Here is a 12,384-nt window from a genome sequence, read left to right as displayed (position 1 = left end):
GGACTAAGAAATTTTTCTCGATTATGGAGGTGATATAAGAGTTCGTCGTAAAGGGTTACGTCGATGCAAGCTTTGACACTAATCTGGATGACTTTGAGTAGTAAACCAGATTCATACAGTGGAGTAGTCATTTGGAATAGTTCGAAATGGCGAGTGGTAGCAGCATCTATAGGATGAGATAGAGATTTGTAAAGCACACACGGATCTGAAAGGTTCACACATGTTGACTAAAAAGTCTCTCACAAGCAAGAGATGATCGAACCCCAGAATTGTATGGGTGTTAGATTCATTACAATCACATAGTGATGTGAAGTAGATTATTGACTCTAGTGAAAGTGGGAGATTGTTAGAAATATGCCCTAGAAGCAATAATAAATTGGTTATTATTATATTTCCTTGTTCATAATAATCGTTTATTATCCATGCTAGAATTGTATTGATTGGAAACTCAAATACATGTGTGGATACATAGATAACACATTGTCCCTAGTGAGCCTCTAGTTGACTAGCTCGTTGATCAAAGATGGCCAAGGTTTCCTCGCCATAGACAAGTGTTGTCACTTGCTAACGGGATCACATCATTAGGAGAATGATGTGATGGACAAGACCCAAACTATAAACATAGCATATGATCGTGTCATTTTGTTGCTATTATTTTCTGCATGTCAAGTATACATTCCTATGACCATGAGATCATGTAACTCACAAACACCGGAGGAATGTCTAGTGTGTGTCAAACGTCGCAACGTTACTGGGTGACTATAAAGGTACTCTACAGGCATCTCCGAAGGTGTCCGTTGAGTTAGCATGGATCAAGACTGGGATTTGTCACTCCTTGTGACGTAGAGGTATCTCGGGTCCCACTGGGGTAATACAACATCACAAACAAGCCTTGAAAGCAATGTGACTAAAGAGTTAGTCACGGGATCTTGTATTACGGAACGAGTAAAGAGACTTGCCGGTAACGAGATTGAAATAGGTATGTCGATACCGATGATCGAATCTCAGACAAGTAACATACCAAAGGACAAAGGGAATGATATACATGATTGTGTGAATCTTTGACATAGAGGTTCAACCGATAAGATCATTGTAGAATATGTAGGATCCAATATGGAAGTCCATGTCCCTCTATTGGATATTGACCGGAGAGTGTCTCGGTCATGTCTACATAGTTCTCGAACCCGCAGGGTCTGCACACTTAAGGTTCGGTGACGTTTTTCGGTATAGTTGAATTATTGATGTTGGTAACTGAATGTTGTTCGGAGTCCCGGATGAGATCTAGTACGTCACAAGGAGTTCCAGAATTGTCCGGAAATGAAGATTGATATATAGGAAGTTGGTATTTGGATTCCGGAAAGGTTTCGGGCATTACCGGCAGTGTGCCGGGAGTGACGAATGGGTTTCGGGGATCCACCTAGTGGGCCCACCACTCCCTGAGAGGGCCACATGGACTTTGGGGTGGCACAATAGCCCCTGGTGGGCTGGCCAATCAACCAAAGAAGGCCCATGAGGAAAAAGGTGGAAAATCCAAAAGAGGTGGACAAGTGGGAGAGGAGTCCTCCTCCAAGTGGAATTGGAGGAGGACTCTTCCCTCCTTGCTTCGGCCGAGCCAAGGGAGGCTTCCCTTGGTGGGGAAGCCTCCTCCCTCCTTCCTCCTATATATACTAGAGTTTTTAAGTGTTTTTGCACAGAATTTTCAGCCACGTGCTACCCTCTCCTCTAGATCGTAGTTCTTCCTCTAGATTGGTTTTTAGCAGCGCTTAGGCGAAGCCCTACTGGAATAGGTCCACCACCATCGCCGGCACGCCGTCATGCTGGCAGAGAATTCATCTACCTCCCCGTCTCTCTTGCTGGATCAAGAAGGCGGAGATCGTGATTGAGCTGTACGTGTGATGAACATGGAGGTACCGTCCATTCGGCACTAGATCGGGATGGATCGTGATGGGATCGCGGGACGAATCGGGATGAGATCGTGGGCCGGGCTGCGATTTGGATCGCGAAGATGTTCCACTACATCAACCGCGTTATATATGCTTCCACTTAGCGATCTACAAGGGTATGTAGATTCACTCTTCCCTCCCGTACATGATCATCACCATGATAGGTCTTTGTGTGCGTAGGAATTTTTTTGTTTCCCATTCAACGTTCCCCAACATATATACCCCTCCACCCATCTCTCATTCCTGGGAGGAGCACTCAGAACAGACACTTCATTGCCAGATCCATTTTCTGAGAGAGATATCCACCTACTCATGTGTTGAGATCAAGATATTCCAATCCATTCATTTGAAACTTGATCTCTAGCCTCCCCAAGCTGCTTTCCACCAAATCAATCTCTCCTACCCATGCCTATTCTGTGAGAGAGTGATTGTGTGTTGAGGAGAGTATCCTTAGAAGCACAAGAGCAAGGAGTTCATCGTTCTACCAGATCTATTACCTTTTGGAGGGTGGTGCCTCCTAGATTGGTTAGGTGTCACTTGGGAGCCTCCTATTTAGTGTTGTGGAGTTGAACCAAGATGTTTGTAAGGGCAAGGAGATCACCTACTTTGTGAAGATCTACCATGAGTGAGGCTAGTACTGTGTGGACGGATGTCGTGGTGGAATAGACAAGGTCTCTTCTTCGTGGACCCCTTGTGTGTCGAGTCCTCTGTGGACTCTCACAGTCATTACCCTCTATAGGTTGAAGTTTCCACTAACATGTACGTATGATAGCGCGACCTATCGGAACCATGCCAAAAATCGCCGTGCCGACTTCTTCGCGTTTGATCTTCCTAAACTCAACTCCTTATTACATGTGCAAAGTCTTTACTTTTCTGCTGCCATATATGTTGACTTGCATGTGTAGGGTGCACTAGACTTGTTAGAATCACTAATATCTGCCAACCATTAATTTGGGAACAGGCTAAGATTTTCATCTTGTCAAGTAGTCTATTCAGTCCCCCTCTAGACACACCTTCTATCGATCCCTCACGCTGTTGTCGCCATCTTCCACCGGTCCATCTCCAGAGAAGGAACTCACACATTGATCTTTCATGTCCTTCCATTGAAGCCACCACGGTGCCAAACAACACCACCATCCTGCACGTGTCCATCCACATGCGCCCGTCACCCAAACTCCGTAGCACTAAGCCGCCGTGATTTGTCGTCAGCCCTACGGTAGATGCAACACCGCTCCTCCTCTTGTCCCCTCCACCATCACTTGCTCCAAAACGATGCCCCTAGGAGGAACTGCGATACTACGAATGCCATCATCGTTTGATTCGGGAGACCTAGATCTAGGGTTTCGCCCGGAGCATCCCGAGCCTGATGAAGAAACTGCAACGATGATGCCTCAACAAGGGAACGACATCAAAGATGCCGCCATCGTCCGCCATGACCGTAGTGATGACGAGTTGATGGATATACTTCTCGCCCCTCGTTGGTTACCCCAAGTGGAAGGTGGAGATGTAGTCAGCAGCAGATTTCCCTTACACGAAGATTGTAAGGTTTATCGAACCAGGAGGACTCCTAGGCTCAGCAAGTAGGTGTTTTCCATCCTGGCGCTAGCAGAAGACGTGGACCTGCACACATAACAAATAACTTTGCTCCCAACGAGTAGAGAGAGGTTGTCAATCTCTTCGGCCTTGTAGTTTGGAAAGGATCAAAACACAAGCGGGAAGGGAATAGTGATTTCAACGGAAAAGTAAATGAAAGCGGTAAATGATGGAGGTGTAAACAATGATGGTGATATTGACCGCAGTCACATCATGTTCACTAGTGATGTCTCTCTCCCAAAAGACGATAACCAACTATGCTTGGGTAAACAAATCACAGTGGGGCAATTGACAGAATTATGATCGCACCGCAATGCTAATTATGCTACTTGATAGTTAGGGTTCAATAGTAATGGGCAGTATGCCAAGACAAGTAGTCCGTTTATTCATCAAAATCTATTTATTAATCATCCACCTTGAGATATCTATCCTGAACATCTCTCCAGTATTAAGTCGCAAGCCCCACCCAAAGTGTAAACTCAAAGCAATGAACAACTGCATTAACGAACTGCGTGTAAGGTAAATAATCCTTGCAACCGTGGTCACAAGCACCGTTGTTTTCTCCCTGGTGGCAACAAGCACACCCCCTAGTCTCATGTTTCTGTCACTCAAGCTAGACATCGAGGGGCATGAACACACAATCATGCATAACGCTCCCTCTTGGAGTTACAATCTACTACTTGGCCAAAGCAATAAAAAGCAACGAAGAACATGCATGAATCACTAAGGAACATAATACAAATAGATAATCAAATATCTAACTCACAACAATCTGAACATAATCTCATAATCCATCGGGTCCCAACAAACCGAGCATAGCAATAGCAAAAGAATTACATAGATGCCTTGATCATGTAGGGTAGCTCACAAGGACTAACCATTGAAGCACAAGATTGGAGAGAAGACATCACATAGCTACTGTTCATGGACTCATGGTCCAAGGAGGACTACTCACGGCACGTCCGGGAAGCTTCCATGGCGGTGGAGAAGCTCCCGGAGGTCAATCCTCCCTCCGGAAGGGTGACAGGAAGAGGTCTCCTGACGCTCCCGATCTTGGAAGTGTTGCGGTGGCGGAACGATGGAGAAATTTGTGATTCCAGAAAGTACGTGAGGTTTACCTGTCGGGACTCTAAATATAGGCCAAAGGAGGGCACCAGAGGAGGTGGGACCCACCCAAGCGACCTCCTGGCGCGGCCTAGGGCCTGGCCGCGCCAGCAGGCCGCCTGGGAGGCCCCTGTCCCCCCCTATGGCCCTCCTTCCGTGATTCGGAAGCTTATGTTTAGCTGATTTTTTATATATTTTTTCCGGATTTTTTCGGGCTTCAAAAAATTGGGTAAAAGCCCCTGCAAAATAGACATCAGCAGACAGAAACTGGCACTGGGTGCACTGAGTTAGTAGGTTAGTCCAAATATGTGTAAAATGATATAAAAGTGTAGCAAAACATATAACAATGTCACCCAAAAGATCATGGAACAAGCAGAAATTATAGATACGTTTGGGACGTATCAACATCCCCAAGCTTAATTTTTGCTCGTCCTCGAGTAGATAAATGATAGCACGATAATTTATGTGGTGACATGCTAACACACATATAAGAACTTCAACGTAAAGAAAGTGAGATATGCAATACAAGTCAAGACAATAACAAGCAAGAGTCTATATCTAATATTGAATTTAGCAAAGTAAGAACATAAAGGTGCAAGAGAACTCGCTGTTCGTGACTCGAATGTCTCCAAATGGTGTTTGCGTGCAAGAAGTGGGAGATGGGTTGAGATCATAAAATATATTTTTTAATTGAGAACTCAATCTACTAAACCTCACACTTAGTCTCCTTCGGAATCTTATTTTGACTCATCCCAAGACTACTAGTCAGGCACAAGTCAAAATGATCCTCTCCATTTCAAATTTGAGCACTCATGCAATGGATGAGCGTAAGTAAGATATGTTGGCACTTAGCATGGAAAATAGAATAATTATGGGGAAGGAAGACAAAAAGGTGTGAAAGGCTCACATCAATGAGGACAACCATAGGCGAGAGAAAGCCAAATGATAGATATGATGTGAGGAGTAGGGATTGCGATGTAATGGATGCACATATGGGCTAAGGTAAGCTCTCCAATGGAACTAGTAGGGGTGCATCCAACTTGTTTGCTCATGAAGACCTAGAGCTCATTTGAGGAGGCTCATCATTGGAATATGCAAACCAAGTTCTATAGTGTAAAGGTCCTCACATAGTTATCATGAATGATAATCTCTATGTAGTACCAATATAGTAATGGAGTACGAGTGTGGATCTTTCAAAAGGAATAGTAGGGTTGCCGCCTTCTCTCGTTTTTGTGGCATCTTTGGCTCTTTCTTTTTATCTCTCATTTGTCCTCTTTGTGATATTTTGTTTTTTCCTCTTTGGGATCTTTTCCTCTCTTAAGGGCAACACTCTATGTTTTACAAGAATAAAAGAAAAATAATCACACTTTGTAAGAAGTACTCAACATAAAGACAAGTGAAAACTATCATGATGTATGCAAATGTATGCCTCTGCCAGTGTGTAGCAGGATATGCAATGATACTAGCACGTGATGTAGCAATAATAAGGGCAAGGCCCAACTATCATGCGGCTCTATGATCAAGCAAAAACATGTATGACAGGAAGATGAAGTCATGAGATTGTGGATATTGCATGGCAATGTATCTCAGAAAGGCTATGGAAATGCCTTAATAAGTAGGTATGGTGGCTGTTTTGAGGAAAGATATAATGAGGCTTATGTATGACAGAGCGTATCATGTCATGGGTTTGGATGCACCGGCGGAGTTTGCACCAACTCTCAATGTGAGAAAGGGCAATGCACGGTACCGAAGAGGCTAGCAAAATATGGATGGTGGAAGTTCCAACAACCGAATACTCACATTAGTCTGAAGAACTCATACACTTATTATCGGTAACTTGCTATCTAGTTAGGAAATTCACAAAGAGACAAGTATCCTGAGGAGGAGTGTTTGGGGGTTTGGTTATCCTTGCGCATCCTTGATTCATGGTAACTTGAGGGTACTCTATATATTCCAATCCCTCGAGAGGTTAGCGATCAATTTGGTAGCTAGAGTTCTCAACTAATTTTTACTTTTTGAAAAACAGACGAATTTCCCAAAATTCGACACCTATCACTAATAGTCTCAAGCTCTTGGCACCAATAGTCCAAACATTACTCAAATCAATACCTCAAAATTATTGCAAGTTACTACTATACTTATATAGCGACCTCGATTACCTACTCATGCAAGACACACAACTCAGTGCAACAAGCCAACTCTCTAAACAAGATAAGCATGATAACTCAAGGGAGTTCCAAAATCAACCTAAATAATAGATCTTAAAAAGATAAGCATGAAAACTAAGAGCTAAGCATGACATTAGCTACGAAAAAATGAAGAACACACAAAAACAATAAGCATGAATACCTATGTTGTGTTCTAGAGTGGAATGGAGCGTGTCTCTCTCCCAAACAAGGTTGTCTAGATTCCGTCTTGTTATGAACAGCAAGCAAAACAAACTAAAAAGCAAATAGCGGGACGCTCCAAGCATAGCACATATCATATGAAGTGATAAAAATATAGCATGGAGATGGACGACCTAATGATTGTTGATAGAGAAGGGGATGCACGTGGACATCCCCAAGCTTAGACGCTTGAGTCTCCTTTGAATATTTCTTCGGGTTGTGGGGGCATCCCCAAGCTTGAGCGCTTGACACTCCTGCATCTTCTTTCATCATCTCTCCCATTGCATACTTGAAAACTCCCTTCATACGAAACTCATCATAAGCTGATTAGAGTGGTTAGTACCCTTAATAAAATAATTCATTACCTGCTGGAAATAAAGATTTTCATGAAAATCTACTGCTTCTCATGATTGCAAAAAGGTTTTTGGAAATAAAAACAAGCTTAGGATTCGGAAAACAATGGAAACACAAAACATGGCAGAATCTGCGAAAAACAGAACACCAGGTAGTAAATAATTTATGCGGGTCACTGCTGCAACTCAAATCAAAAAACTCAGAACATGTGCGAGAAAGGAAATTATATAGAGCATGGTGTAAAAACAATTCAGATCAAAAAGATGATCTGGTGATTTTTTGCGAATTTTTCCGTCAAGCTCACAAAATCTGTTTCTCGACAGCATGTCACAATTTTTGAACTTTATTGCAATCGGAGGCTATAACTTGGCACAAAGCTTAAAAATAAAGATACAATAATGTTGCTAAAGTAGTAACAAGCATCGAGAGCACTAAAACAGAAAGTAAAAACAAATTGGGTTGCCTCCCAACAAGCGCTTTCTTTTATGCCTTTGAGCTAGGCATAATGCAAAAAGACCAAGTGTTATCAACTCCAAAAGAATAACTTGCCCGAGTAACGGACTCATAAGATAACTTAATCTTCTTTCTAGGGAAGTGTTCCATTCCCTTTTTAAGAGGAAATTGGAATTTAATAATTCCCACTTTCATGTCCATGATAGCACCAACGGTGCGGAGAAAAGGACGTCCCAAAATAATTGGACATGAAGGATCACATTCAATGTCCATAATAAGAAAATCAACGGGGACATAATTATCATTGACAATAATAAGAACATCATCAATTCTCCCTAAAAGTTTCTTTATGGAAGAATCAACAAGACGAACACCAAAAAAACATGGATCATAAGGTTTCCAATCAAGCATATCATACATTCTTTTAGACATAACGGAAGCACTAGCTCCAACATCACACAATGCAAATGAAGAGATATTATTCAATTTAATCTTGACCATCGGATCCCAACCATATTCTAGTTTCCTAGGGATGGACGTATCTAGCTTGAGCTTCTAGTCCCTAGCTTTGATAAGAGCATTGGTAATATGCTCGGTGAAGGCAATATTGAGTGTACTAGTGTGGGGGTCTTTAGCCATTCTTTGCAAAAAGGTGATAACTTCGGAGAGACTACAATTGTCAAAATCAAGGTTACTACTATTAATTAAATTGGTAGTAATGTCATCTAAGCTCATTCTTTTGGTAGTCTCTAAATTCAAAGGACCTTCTTGTCCTACAGTTGAGGTATTAGCATCACCATTAATAGGTCCATTGGGGCTAGGAGTGTGATGGGTGCTAAAAGTTTTGAGATCCTCAACAACTTGTATAGTAGCAATGGTAGTGTGTGTAGGAAGGCTCTTAATTCTCTCTTCCTCTTCCTTTTCTCTAGCCCATCTATCCTTAAGTTTGGCTAGCATTCTTATGTTCTCATTAATTTGGACTTGGATAGAATTCATGGGTGTGGTGTTCCTTTCCTCAAGGGGGGAGTTCTAATTTTAATCATCTCTACATCATGAGCTATGTCGTCCACCTTCAAAGAGAGACTATCTAATTTTCTAGTTTCTATTCTACATTCTTGTTGAAGGCTTTTTGAGAAGTGATAAAATCTTTAAGCATGCTCTCTAATTCAGAAGTGGAGTTTTTGGTCCTAGGATAATTGTTGTTGTTCCCATAGTTGTTGGATGGGAACGGTCTAGGATTGCTACCAAAATTACTCCTATAGGCATTATTATTGAAGTTATTACTAGAGATAAAATTAACATCCACTTGCTATCTTTCTTGAGCAACCAAAGAATTTAAAGGAACATCATGAGGATAGACAGGAGCTTGCAAAATTGGGTAAAACCCCTGCAAAATAGATATCAGCAGACAGAAATTGGCATTTGGTGCACCGAGTTAGTAGGTTAGTTCAAATATGTGTAAAATGATATAAAGTGTGCAAAACATATAACAATGTCACCCAAAAGATCATGGAACAAGCAGAAATTATAGATACGTTTGGGACGTATCACGTAGTCGGGCGATTTTCATCGGCAGTTGCGCGACCAGGCGTGCCTCGTTGGCGTTGTTGGTCCCTTCAATCGGAGCAAATCCAAAACGATGCCATAAAGAGGGACTATGAAGTAAGCACCGCCATCGCTCGATCCCTAGGAAATCTAGGGTTCCCCCGGAGTTGCCCGCGCTGTCATGGATCAAACAAGCGTAGAACTAGAATCCCGACGGATCCGCACAGCTGCCGACGTTTCGCACTCGCCACCGCATTGACCACAATCGAAGGACCAAGGCCCACACCTAGGTCCAGATCAAGTCGATGCCGCCGACTGATCTTGTCACGCCATCACCGTCTCTAGGAACCGCGACACACCAGCCATCATGGCCATTGCCTGCACCAGAGCATGGCCCAGGCCAGCGCAGCCACAACGCCACCACTAGCCATCCCTGTCGTCGCGCCTAGTGTTGCACGACGCTCACACCACGGAGGAAAGTGAGTGATTCTATACTTTAAAATATGTCTATGTATTGTTTGTAGTCCAATCTTTAAAATGTCTTATATTTAGGAAGGGGAAGTACAATGCATGAAATCAACAAGAATATGCTACCCAGTACGTGGAGAAACTTGACGTGCATGTATGGATGGATGTTACGTGTGCTTAAACAAATATAAGCTTGCATCATACGTGTTCAAAAGAATCATTCATACTTCTGAAAACAGGATGCCCCAAAAATACGTGGAACATGTGAGTTTGTTGCTGGGCCGGAGAGAATGTTCAAAGTTTGATAGCGAACTAGGATGGTCCAGTATTTTTCACGTGGATTCGCAATGCAACGAATCCCGGCCCGTTATCTCAAGAAACAAAAAATCTCGTCATCCTTAGCAATCCCGATTTGGCAAACGAATAGGAATTTATTTTGACGAGGATTGCGTACTTCAGGGTTGAAACGACATGAATTTGAACTTAAGGGTTTGATTTGCCGGATTACTATCAGTTTAAGGTTTAAAATAAACTTTTTCCCTTCTCCATCAGCAGCATCAGCCTTCCATACCGCACATATGTACTCACGGATCATACCACAGTTGACAAGGGGGATAAGACACAAACGGGTAGCCACTAGGAGGAGTGGGTGGAGCTATATATCCACCACGAGTTCTTCGTTGGAAGGGCTTACAACGACCGCCTATGCTGGCGTAAATGTATTACAATCTCAAGTTATTCATCATTGTTGGCAAAGAAGAGGACGAGTGTGACATCGTGATCCACGTGGACCTTTCGAATGACGTGGGTGGCATCACCCTTCCCTTCTTGACACCCTTCATTTGTGGATCTACATCCTTCGACACTCTCCATCCATGGATCTTCCTCCTCTGGACACCGGGATCCTAGATCAAGAAGGTCAAAAAACACGCAGGGGGTGCTAGCAGGAGGCTGGCTGTGAGGGTGTGTGGAATTCGGTTCCAAAGGCTCGGGAGAGGAGGTTTGAGACGACGCTGTAAAATGGGTTTGCGGGGAGAACGGATGTTTGGCTCTCGGCCTCCATTGCGGCTTTTTTTTAAAGAAAAGTTTTGAAAAAAAATCTGAAATTTTGGGCAGGTAAATGAGGATGTTACGTGTATGTGTGTAAAATTTCAGGATGAAAAACGTTGAAATAATACCTGTACAAAAAAGATAAATTCATGGCCTGGGAGAATGAATAGTATCATCATGTGTTAAAAAGCCCTAGAGTTGTTGGTTTGCACAGCCCTTATTTCATGGTATTTGGCTCTGAAACTTTACACACATATGTGTTATGCCTTCATGTATGTATGGTTTTTTCATATTTTTTTGAAATGTAAAAAATGTAAAATTTGATGAAATTCTAATTTTTCTTTCAAACCAATCTCCGTGGAGCTCAGCCCCAGAGACAATATTCAGTTTGTGGGCCTCTAGCTATGTCGGTACCTACCGGAATGAAGACCACCGTATACGTGCATTCAGATTCATGTAGCTAGAGGCCCACCTCAGTTGATGTATATGCTCACAACTCACTTTTCATATATTATGATTTAACTCCAATCACTGAATGGTTGTATCATGTACTTGACACATGCATAATCACCTACCTTCTCTCCCTTTTTCTCTTTCACAATTCCAATCGTTCGTATCTTTTACATTATTATTTTTATTTGAAATCCTAGTGCCATGACCTTTAAAAGAAGATTAATCCTCGATAAATTTCAAACACACGTTTGAATTTCAAGTTTTTAATCCACTTTGAATTCAGGGCGATAAGACTTTCAAAAATGTGAAATTGATAACTTAAATGTGTGAAATTAATTATTTAAAATATATGAAACTGGTATTTTTCTCAAATAAATCAAACATATTTCAGTTTGTTATCAAATTGCTTATTTTGTGAAACAGAACTAAAATTGAAATATAAAAACTGCAAAATCTAAACTATTAAAAAATATCCAAGATCGGTCATGTTTTACAAGTCTCATCGCCCTGAATTCAAATATATACAAAAGAAATTTTTAAAAGAGAAACTTGGTTCAAAAGTTATCAACCATTTAAGATACTTCACCGCTACATACCACAACCGTCAGAAAAACTATTTTTGTGGTAGGTGGTCCATTAACACGAAGGGGACTAGTTTTGCTGGTTTTCATTGACTTGCATAGGCGATTACAAAAGAGAAATTCAAGCCAAACACGACATAATGCAACGATACCCGAAGCTACAAAGGTTCGGTTTAGTGACTGGAATAAAAAAAAGCTAAATCGACACGACTAGTTAGGAAATAATGCACCTTACCACCTCGGTGCTTCCGTTACAAGATTCGGTGATCAAACTGACACAGCTTAGAAAAACTGAAATACAATAATCTTTACTATTAAAAACACGACATGCCAGATCCAACTCGTAATCTAAACCGTTTAATTGCATAATCAAGGATCTTAAATCATCGTTGACGAAATCTTTCGTTAACACCACGAAGCCCCACGTTCTCTTCGTGAAGCGTCCCGAAACCG

Source organism: Hordeum vulgare, chromosome 7H, assembly GCF_904849725.1.
Source record: "Hordeum vulgare subsp. vulgare chromosome 7H, MorexV3_pseudomolecules_assembly, whole genome shotgun sequence".
In the NCBI taxonomy this organism is placed as follows: domain Eukaryota; kingdom Viridiplantae; phylum Streptophyta; class Magnoliopsida; order Poales; family Poaceae; genus Hordeum; species Hordeum vulgare.
This window is presented reverse-complemented; position numbering follows the sequence as displayed.